General features: G+C 37.0%; 1 pseudogene; it reads left to right on the plus strand.

Annotated features, from left to right (window-relative positions):
- The first annotated feature begins 4,526 nt into the window (after positions 1–4,526).
- On the plus strand, positions 4,527–4,668 carry LOC131480889 (U1 spliceosomal RNA; annotated as a pseudogene).
- Positions 4,669–12,153: the final 7,485 nt, after the last annotated feature.

The following is a 12,153-nucleotide window of genomic DNA, read 5'->3' on the forward strand; positions in this document are numbered from 1 at the left end:
GGCAAGGACTCTAACCACTAAGCTACCATGCCAGGCCTTAAAATATCTTACAATTAAGTGTGATTTAAAAAATGTTTTGAAGACATGTGCTTGCTGGAACATTAAGCATGTACAACTCTCATCTTTGTTTCCCCGTTTAGTGGAATAAAGGCAATTGTTGCAGAAGTAGGATTGGAAGGTCACCTCAGCTGCTGCCTAGGTAGGTCATACTCCATAAACTCCTTGAACTTGCCTGAAAATAATTTCCCTGTCCCTTAAAAAATAAAGAAGCATTTCCACACAGTGTCTGGACTCCTGAGAGTATTTAGAGCAGCGCCTACACTACAGTTAACTATTTAATATCCCATGAGAAAAATTATTCATCTTTCGACTCATTATGTATCTTTAATTATAAATCTAACAAAGTTTTTGTATGGAATTTTCATAATACTTCAAATAAATGTATATATATATATACACACACATAACATTTGTATGAGCTAGATGGTGAGTAGTCTACCTCATTTAGAAAAAATACTTATACATACACAAAATAATGGTAATTATACTAGAAAATGGAAACAGAAGTCGAAACATTTGCACAATGCTCATTGTATGGAAAGCATATATTCACTTTTGGCATACATCAGATGTTTCTTCTCTATATTTCTAATTCGTTCTGCCTTTCTTTTTAGATAAATTTACTTGTTCCTTAAAATACCTGTCTTATACTACATTTTATTCTATATGTCATAGTAGAGAGCACTTGCTTCTCTCATCTCACCAATGGTTTATACTCCAAGCACAGAAGTTTGAGAAACTTGAGTTAAAAATTGAAAAAAACACAAGTAAATGAATAATGTAACCAAATGAAAAGCAATTATTTTAATATGAGATCCCCAAAATAATTTGAATCTGACATGCTGCCAGTTAAAGAAATGAGCAGAACAAGGTCACTCAACCAATGGCAGCAACACCTAATTATTTGGTTAATATCTGGTTTCTTCAGCATCCTGTAAGTCAATTAAGACAGAAAGAAAACGTCTTTTGCAAAACGTCATGTTCTCCCAATCTATTTTGTGAAAGTCTGATGTTTAATAAATATTTCTTGAAGGAATAGATGAATAATGAAGTTTAAAACAAAAAATAGGAACAAAGATGAACCTATAAGAACGAGAACTTGGGCAGACGGCTGCAGTGACTCGATGCTGCCAGAGGAGGGAAGCAGAGGGTAACAGAGCAGCTGGCTGAGCAAAAGGCACTGTTCTACAATGACTTCCACAAGGGTTATTGCAGTGGCAAGTTGTGGCTGACAGTTAGAAGAGGGGTTTATGTTACAGGGATTGTGAATCAGTCAATATGGAAGTTATGCCAAGAGCCAAGACAAGCCATTTCCTAAGAACAAGAACTGAAGCAAAAAACCAGAAAACTGATGATAAAACATGAAACACTGGGAAGATGTCACACCAGAATCTAAAACAAGACAAAAAAAAAAAAAAAAAAAATTCAGGAATGTCAGGAATGCAGTCAAACAGCAAATATCTTCTGGTGATTCATGGGCTGTCCCATGAGTCTCTTATAGCTCTTGATCTCATTGGGGGATGTAAAAGTGTCTACTTTAAGAAAGGGCAAGGCCTGGTGGGGTGGCCTAGCAGTTAAAGTTTTCTCCTTGAACACGCTGGGATCCAGTGTGGGCACTGGTTCTAATCCCATATGGGCCCTGCTTCCCATCCGGCTTCCTGCTTGTGGCCTGGGAAAGCAGTTGAGGACTGCCCATAGCCTTGGGATTCTGCACCTGCGTGGGAGACCCGGAGGAGCTCCTGACTTCTGGCTTCCAATTGGTGCAGCTCCAGCCAGTTGCGATCCCTTGGGGAGTGAATCATCAGAGGGAAGATCTTCCTCTTCCTCCCCTCTTCCTCTCCTCTTCCTTCTTCTCTCTGTATATGTGAATTTGCAAGAAAAAGAAATACTTCTCAAAAAAAAAAAAAAGGCAAGAGATAATCCAAGATATCATCACCCAACAGAGAATATATTTTGATGTCTCAAAGACTTTAAATGTTAGAAAAATCCACAGTCCTAGCACACATGAATGTGAATAAATTTAGGGATGTGATAATTGCAAATTAAATGGATTAGGAGATTAGCAGCCATTCATGCAGTATTAGAGTGAGTCCTAGACCAGTGTGACTAGGATCTTAAAGAGACAAATGCTTTATCAAGATACAGGTTCACAGAGCAAGCCACTTGATAAGAAACATCAGAGGAATGTAGCTGTAGCAAAGTCATGACAACAATCAACTGGCCACTGTAAGGAGCTAGAAAGAGACAAAAAAGAAAAAGAAATCAGTACAGAAGCTCAGAATCTCAGAGAACGGTGGACTTTGAAAACATCTTGATTTCCAAATCCAAGTCTCCAGAAAAAGCATGCAGTTTTGTTGATCTAAGTCATGTCATGTATTTTTTTATGTGAGACAATGATTGTGTTATCTTCGGAAAAAATGCAAAGATGCAATATAAATAAAAGCCGTTTTTTATCACTTTGGCTGTTTTGTGCAATTTTATTAGATAATATCCAAACCTATGTTTGTATTTTCAAAATATCTTAAAGAGGTCTGAAACAAAAGGAAATTTTGAATGTTATGATTCTAGTTAGTGTACTTCTAATGGCAATTTTAAAAACGGTTACATGTACAACATCACTAAAAGCATACAATGGTGTCAGTAATAACAAATAGCTCTTATCTCAGCAATTCCTCAGGAAACAAAAACATTTAAAAATGATCTGTAAAGATCGGGAATGGTTAAAGTTGAGCAGACTTTGGGTGAATCTCAACCATGACTGAAGGCACTAACAGAGGACACATTTCTGGTTTTACAGGATTCACCTTGAAGACTAAATTTATTTTGTGGTAAAGATTATTTGTAGTCTTTGAACTAGAAAATATAGAGAAGAAGGACTGAATCCCTGATATGCAGAAATTAGAGTAATCAGTATTCAAGAAAAGAAATACATAGAAAAGGGGTGTCCCAAATTCTGTTTGTAAGCTGTGCATCTCCAATCGACTCACTGGCCATGCACATGTGGAAATATTAAAGACAGGTTCAGAATGAAATAATTCAACTAAGACTTGAGTTGTTGCTTGTTCTACCCCCTGTATTCCTAACTCCATCATGGAGTGTCTGCTTTGGATGCTCTATCCCATACAGGTGTGGGAAAGACAGCAGTAGCTGCTCCATGTCCTAACCCCAGGCTGTCGTGTTAAGCCAGGAGAGGGAAGCTGCTGGCATTTCTCTGCTTGCCTTTCTTGTTTCACAGAGCCGTTTTTTCATCTGAATTCTGAAGAAATTGAGTGTCTCTTCCTATGTGTTTTGCAATCATACTATGGAATCTTCTATAGACAGTGTATACCAGGAATGCTGGTTCCCAGTTGCCACTTGCTAATTATCTCATTTAGATTTGGTGATAGTAAGTACATACAAGAATAGAGTTCTCTTAATCCAGTATGCCCCTTTGGAAAAGGGAGCTTTCCACCAATTCATTGAAATCCTTGATTATGTTTTAGGAGAAAAGCAGGCTGACAACATCCACAGACTTGAATGATGAAACTCATGTTATTTGGCAGCAATCATCTTAAAATCCATGTTTGAGAATGTTGTTCAAATCAATGAAACCTTACTGGGAAAAAAAATTACAAGGAAGTTGATAGCTTCATGTTTTAACAGAAATGTTAGAATATCTGGCATTTCATGTTTCTATCAGGAAATGATGTGAAAAAGTGTCATGAGTTCAGTTTGAATTTTGGGTGTCGTGTTTACAGAGACCGTGTACTAAGCTATAGAATATCCTTGAATGTATACTTAGGAGCTATCAGAACAGGATCTGGGAAACCTTAAAACCATCAGGCACCCATAGGTATAACGCAGAATCTTGGATGGCACAAAGACATGCCCAGTATCTCAAAGGAAACACTAACTGAACACAGAGGCAACCAGTAGGAAGCCAGACCTAAAAATAAAATGGGACTTATCAACAAATTTTGTAAAGTTTGGTGATGCTCAAAGCTGTGCGTTTTAGGATGTTTATAGTCTCAGATTATTCTAAGCTTTGTAATTCTGACAGTCTGAAAATACATTATACATTTTTTTTAAGATTTATTATTTTTATTACAGTCAGATATACAGAGAGGAGGAGAGACAGAGAGAAAGATCTTCCGTCCGATGATTCACTCCCCAAGTGAGCCACAACGGGCCCATGCGCGCCGATCCAAAGCCGGGAACCAGGAACCTCTTCTGGGTCTCCCACATGGGTGCAGGGTCCCAAAGCTTTGGGCCATCCTCTCCTGCTTTCCCAGGCCACAAGCAGGGAGCTGGATGGGAAGTGGAGTTGCCGGGATTAGAACTGGCGTCCATATGGGATCCCGGCGCGTTCAAGGCGAGGACTTTAGCCGCTAGGCCACGCCGCCAGGCCCACATTATGCATTTTTAATAGTCCTTATTCCACTTAGAATATCATCGGTCACTATCCTATTATGTAAAGAATCAGTTCTACACTTACCTGGAAGGTGGTTTTCCCACGGCGAGGCTCATCCATTGCACTTGGAATGTGCCCACCCCTGCGATTTCCTCAAATGTGGGAAACTCGCCTGTATAAGTTGTCATAGTCGGCGCCTGAGTTTTGCTTTCCCTTGGAAAAACAAAAACAAAAACAAAAACAAAAACACTTTTATTTCTCTGTTGGTGCTTGGACCTACGCTGAGGAATCCCCATGGGCATTCATTCTGGCCACGTTACCCGCCTGAGAGAGGATACCTGGGGGTGTGTCCATTGGTCCCTTCTCGATTTGTGTTAAAGTACCCTTTATAACATTTTCCGACGTCAAAATATAGGCACTCACTACAATGTAGTGTAACCATGAAAAATAGTAGCTATTTTCTGGGCTGTCCGAGTCCTTGTCACGAATCACTGAATTTGATGGTTATAATGAGCATAAACATGCAGAGACATGGCAACTATTGCATATTTTACAGAGAGTTTGATTCAGTATGATCCTTTTTATTAGGTTCAATGAATAGATGAAAATGTGAGTGAGTTTAAACATAAACTTTCAGATATTTAATGATTTTGAGAAGAAAAAAAAACATAAAAAGCAATAAAGATTAAGATACTTGTGGGATAAAACCAGTGTTACCAACATATCAACATATAAGTTCCAGGAGAAGAAAAACAAGATAAAAGGAAGAAATAATAGTATAACCTCCAAAACTTAATGGCATTAATTTACACATGTGGAAGTTTAACAAATGCTAAGACAAATATGAGTATTTTAAATATTTTAAAAATATGTACATATCTGTAACAAAATTCATCTGTAACTTTCCAGAAATAGCAGTGTCATTCCATCATAGCTATTGACAAAACAAAACACATAATATGCATAATGTATCTTTCTAGGAGCAAAGGCAAATAAAAATAATGGAGACATTGGAGGAATGAGCACTATACGTAATTTCCAAGCTATAACTAAAATATAAACATAATTTATAAAGCATATAGTTTTAATTTAATTCATTTGGTTACTTAACGAAGTACTTATTTTACAGAAACTTTGAGACTATGATTCATGCTTATAATTAAGCACAGTGGTAATAAAGATTTTTAAGGAAACATACATTTCAAATAAAGAATACTGCAAAGAGAAGGAAGACAGTGATAATTTATTCTGTCCCTGAATTGGAGGAAAAACTCAAAAAACTTTTGATCTAATTAGATAAAAAGATAAATCACAGCTGTGATCCTATTTCCGGCTTCATGGTAACGTGTGCTCTTGGAAGCAGAGATGGTTCAGCAAATGTTTGAGTCCCTGCTCGCCTCGCCAAAGGCAGACCCTGAGTCCGGCTGCTGCTTTGCCCCCTGGTCCTGAACAACTCGGGACATCGGAGAGTGAGTCAGCAGACGGGCTCCCAGGATTTCTCCCAGTAAGAAATATGTGAAAAATATGGGGCAGATTTGGTTAGTCTGGATAGCGGAGGCTGTAAAAGAAACAGGATGAGAGTATACCATACTTGTTCATTAATTATACATAAAATGTAAGCTTCATTAAGATAGCTTTCTGCAGTTGAATGATAACATTTGTGGGGCAGTTGAGGCAAATGAAAATTCTATATTGTGGTGTTCAGGTAATTTACAACGGACAGTTCGTTTGTGAGGCATGAAAAGCGATGAAGCTTAAGACACTGCCCTTTCCAGGCTTATTTCCAAGATTTGAATGATAGAGAAGTACATGAAAAGCATGACAATTATTTATTGCTTTCATAAGCATTACTCAAATGTTTAATAGAAATTAAAAGCACAGATGTCAAGAATGTACTTTGTAAAGTTAATGGTCTATGGAACTGCACATTGCTGTCGATTTCAATTTACAATATAGAAGAGATGAGTAAATATAAGGGTTTGGAAGGATTGGAAAGTTATTACATTTTAACATGAATATTTTCTGTATGGGGGAAATTCTGAGAGCTGTTGGTATCTATGATGCAGATCACCAAAAAAATTAAGTATATGTTCAAAACAGAGTTTTCATTTGCTAAACAAATTAAACATATTTGAGATCAGTGACTTGGTCTTCAATTTCCATGATAGAAGCAATAGTATTAGTTGTCTCTTAAAAGACACTATTTAAAAACAAATAAACATGTTATCATATGAAAATACAGACACATCTCGAAGCCATAAAATCCATTTGAAGGCTAGAAACAGACATATCTTTTTTTTTTTAAGATTTATCTATTTTTATTGCAAAGATATACAGAGAGGAGGAGAGACAGAGAGGAAGATCTTCCGTCCAATGGTTCACTTCCAAGCGGAGGCAATGGCTGGAGCTGAGCCAATTCAAAGCCAGGAGCCAGGAGCTTCCTCCTGGTCTTCCATGTGGGTGCAGGGTCCCAAGGCTTTGGAACATCTTTTACTGCTGTCCCAGGGAGCTGGAAGGGAAGTGGAGTAGCTGGGATTAGAACCTATGCCCATATGGAATCCTGGCATGTTCAAGGCAAGAACTTTAATCGCTACGCTACCATGCTGGGCCCAAAACAGACATAATTTTAAGGCATGGCATTCAATGTATTTTAGATATAAACATTGCCTGAGAAGGTACTACAGGTTTATATTTGAATAGATTATTAAAATATGAAAACATTGTTTTAAGAAAATATTGTTTTAGGCTTTCAAATCGGAAACTTACAGAAATAAACTAGTTTATTTCCATAAACTAGCTTACCCTATGTAGGAAGTTCAGTAATTACAAATCAATAACAAATTGCTAAACTGCAGCAATAAATGGATGTGCCAGAGGATGGATCTGAGGAGCGTGTTGGTGGCCGAGGAGCAGGACGGCAGCGCACAGCTGTGGAAGTGTGCAGTTCTGATGGTCTGGACTCCGGTAGTCCGTAATTCCCTTCTTTGTCTAACTAGTCTAACGACACCACAGGGATATCAAAACTGGCTAGGAAACCTTCAGTCACTTACTTTTTCTTTGTCTATTCTTCACGTTTTGTGCACATTTGTTATTTGTTTGAAGACATTACTTCTGGTAGCCAATCATCTACAATTTATAGCTGTCTTTTTGCTAGTGTGCTTTTTCCCTGCAGGTATCAAATGAAAGTGATATCTACTCATATACCAAGGAAAGCATTTAATTTCTGATTCCTTGTCTATACACATTTTTTACTGCTATCTTTGCCTTACTATGCAATAAGTTTATCAACAAGTGATTTGGAGTCATGGATCCTGTGTCTCTTATTTTGACGCTTACATTAAGTGAAATCTTGCAAGCAGAGAAAAGACAGATATCCCAGGTTCTCTTTCAACTGTGAAAATTTTCTTCTCATAGACTTTTGTGGAAAAGAGCTACAATTCTATGGCCCAGTAGGTTACCTACAGTCTCTTACAATTCACAACAATTAAAGAGTACACAGGGTATCCACACATGACGATGATTAATGTTTGAGAAGTTGTAAGTGATGGCTGATGTGACTTGATAATTACAGTCTGGGTACATTGTGAAGTTCATGTGGTCTACCCCATAAATGTGTGTATATAATGTGTACCTGTTCAAAAAACACATGTCATTTCATCTTGATTTGTAATTTTTACTATGCATCGTTATGAATTTTTTTATTTTCTGAAGAGATTGATATTTCAATTTTGATTAATTCAAGTGCTTTGTATAGGTTTGTTCACTCAGTTGCCAGTTTTCCAAAATAAGAGGCAAGTTAGTTTTACAAGAGATGACATTTTTCAGGTGTACTTTCTATCGCTATCCTATGAATAGTTTCTATAAAATAGAGTTTTTCCAGTTCCTTCAGTGTGCTACACTTGCCCATTTTCAAAATTTAGGGAGAACATTAATCTTCAAGTAACCATAATGCTATTTTTGTTGAGTAAATCCATCTTAAAAACACCATGAAACATTAAGATTAAGCTATTTTTGCAATAAGAAAATTTGGAGGTATAAATCTATAAAACATTTCTCATAAGTTTAGATATGAATTTACATAAAAAGTCTTACAGGATAATTAAGTCACTATTGTATCCATTGTTACATTGGTTAATTTCCTTTTTGTAATTTATAATATTGAATATAATGTTTCCTGTATTACACTGTCATCAATATATGCTATGTACACACACAAACACACACGTATTTGAAGGCTATCTTACATATCTTTGCATTGTGAAATAAATGAAACAAATGGAATAAAAACAGTGCAAAGCTTTTAGATAAAAATCTAGTATATTGAAAATTTGAGTGGCGACTGGGTTACTTAGCAGTGTATGGCTCTTGGATCAGTTCAAGCAAAACTGATGATTTTAAAGATGAAAACTGAGTTTTAATCTAGCTGCTATTTTTGGTCGATAAAGTTTTTCATTCTTTATGATTTTATAGCTGAGTATTAGTAATTACAATGCTGATTAAAAACCTAGAGGATATAATTTTAATATAAATAAAAAGAGTGTAAGAACTTTTCACATAAAATTTTCTGCACAGCATCATACTAACATTAAAGCACTGTATTGTTTATGGTTTTTGCTTTAATGATAATTTTCCATGTTACTTTCAGGATAGTTTACTTTGAGAAACATATTGTTTTAAGTTTCTGAGTTTGCTTCCTTCAAGTAACCTTCTCTTCAGTCTTTCACTCTTTCTTTAAGTTGCATGATCAATTTAAGGAAACAAACAACCAGAAGGGAAAGAAAAAATGAAAATTGTTTTTCTTGCAGTTCTTGATCATTTCCACCAGGTGGCAGAATTTCGACAACATATTGATCGTAACTTTTCATTTCCAGTTAACTATAGACTACGGATTTCACCAGATTGGTTTTGAAGTGATTGGGCCCACATTTCCTCTAATGTGTAGAGAAAATTATAAAAGCGACTCTCCTTTTCTTTCCTGTGCTATCTTTGATAGTTAACTGTTTAAAACATGTTAAAGTATGTAATTTGACTGTTTTTCTGGTTTCATTTTATCAGTGTTTTTTTTTGTAACTTTTATGACACAAACAAGGGAAACATTATATTAATTATACATATTTTAATTAGGCTTACTGAGAATTAAATTCATGTGTTTAATATCACATTTAAACAATAATTATATATTTTAGTGAGATTCAATATAATTTATTTTCTCGCATATACTTACATATTTTCTTACATTACACATACAACAAAACTTCTGAAACTCTGTTCTAACTGCATTGAATGACAGCAAGCTCTAATGGAAACATTAAAACTTACATGGTTCATGAATTCCAATATTTGTTTTTCAACTTTATGATAGTACAAAGCTTGACACCCCTTCCGTGCAAAACGACATTTCAAATTTTGAACTTGGAACATTTTCTGCACTAGTGATATGCATTGTAATACTCCAGGAATGCCTTGTGTAGTGGTTCCCAATCAACTCTGACACTAGAATACCATGAATGTATGTGACAGGTGCTCTTTTTGCAGTCTGTTCTTCAGCTGAGTTTGGTGGGTTAGCTACATCAAAGCAATTTTTAACTTTTAATAATTTTAGCTTACAATGGGATTTTAAGCAAGACCTATCTTCATTGTAAGTTTAGCAGTATGTACAGTATTTAATCATGAGCAGAATATACAGCTGAGTATTATTAAATTGTTGACTAAGATATTTAAAAGAAATTGAGGTCTTCTGGGCCATTTCCTTGACCAAAGTTTGTCCTTCTGCATTCCCGTATGTGTGTGTAGACATTATTGGTATGAGTTTCATTGAATTCTCCTCAAGCAAATCATAATCAGAGTTAATAATGAGAATGAAACATATCTGGATCAATTCTTGTGAAGCTATATATACTACCTAATTTCTATCTGAGAGGTTATCATTTTCTGCTCACAGACTGCCTTTTCCAGCACCTCTAGCTTTTGCTAATTTCATGTACAGACAGGCCTACATAGAGGACCGGTGACAGCAGCCCAAGCACAAGTGGCAAGGAAGAGGAGTGTCACGGCAGCCAAGTTACGTCTTTGTGGCTCTCAGGTCTCAAGTCCAACTTGAAAGCGCAAAGCTGCCATAGATGGGTTTGCCATTTTTCGGCACCAAGCAGAGCACCAAGGAATGAGGCCCCAGCAGAGCAGGAAAGCAAAAAGCCTTTTTAGTCACATAGGCCTCCCTGTGGCTCCACATCCAGCCTGGCACCTGCCTCAATGGCTACCCCGATGTCTTCAGCACCAAGGGACCAGCAGTTCCACATTGTGCCCAACGCTGTGGTGGGAGTCCCAGATGCATGCCACAGACCCCTGCCGCTGGATACTTACAAATAAAGAGAAGTCTGCTTTGAAGCCAAAGTACCCCTCTCTCCCCAAAAAAGATGTAGGGCATGTGGGGGATCACCTATGGATCCCGGCCTGGTTGGCCTATGTGGGAGTTTGTAGGAACACAGCACACTGTTTCCCCATGGGAATCCCTGATTAATGGTTTTGGATAACCAAGACTTCAACCTGGCCTGTGCACTGGTCATAGAGGTGAAGGTGGTGGCTCCTGCTGGCCAGCTTGGCTTATCCCGTCTACACAAGTTAGATGACATCTGGGAGATTTGTGTGATGAGTCTGGAAAAAAAATTCTTTGCAGGTTTTCAGCCACACACACTTATGCTGTTACACTTGATTTGAGATTTCTTTCCACTTATGTAAAGTTAGTTTTTATTCACTACATTTTAGACTTGTAAATATGCTCTCACATCAAAATGCCTTTGGATGTGGAATGAGCAAATTAAGTGGCATCATTGTATGCAGATGACTAGAGAGTATTCTAGAATACTCCACCTGAATATATGAAATACCTCTTAGAATTTTCCATTATTGGTCTCAGTAAGTCAGGCTGCTAAAGCTGCTAATGAGAAGCATCCATGCATCACAATCACTGTGCTCTGTATGATGTTGCCAGGCAGTACATATTTCCCTTGCTTCTCTGCCTTTATTTTCAAATGTCTGAGTTTTTTTTGGATCATCATAAAGAAGGAATTCATATATATTCATACAGACACATATAACTAAATATTGGAGAAGGCCTAGATGTTTGTTCAGGGACCTGAAAAGCAAAGCAAACAAACAAAAAACAGTAACTTAAAGAATCTTGAGTGGAAACATGTATGACGATTATAGGTCCCCACCTGCCAGAAAGGAACCACCGTGACAGAGGGATTGAGCCACTGAAGAAATAGCCACTCTATCTTATTTAATTTCTCTACAAATATTTCTCTTTTAAAAATGCCTTACATATGTAATCCTGTCTTGGTACTCCACCCATCCTAACATCCCAAGATCCTTCAGCCCTAAATGGCCCAGACGTGTAGCTTGCAGGACTGGGGCTATGCCATGTTTCATGCATTAGCCCCTTCTGCCAAATTTCTCTTGAAATTTCTCTTGTGCCCCTAACCTTCCTAACAATAACTATGGATGAGATGTAATCACCTTGCAGAATGCAAGGTCAATATGTAAACAAAAAACATATTTCGACGTAGTTGTAGTTAAGAAATGTAAGATTTTGTTTTGTTGCTGGTTTGTTTTTTAAATTAACAAAATGAAGACAAAGCTGTTAACGGATTTGCCCTGGAATTAATTTGTTTCCAAGCACTTAGATAGCTGATAGAGAAAAGGTA

This window comes from Ochotona princeps, chromosome 7 (genome assembly GCF_030435755.1).
Source record: "Ochotona princeps isolate mOchPri1 chromosome 7, mOchPri1.hap1, whole genome shotgun sequence".
NCBI lineage: Eukaryota > Metazoa > Chordata > Mammalia > Lagomorpha > Ochotonidae > Ochotona > Ochotona princeps.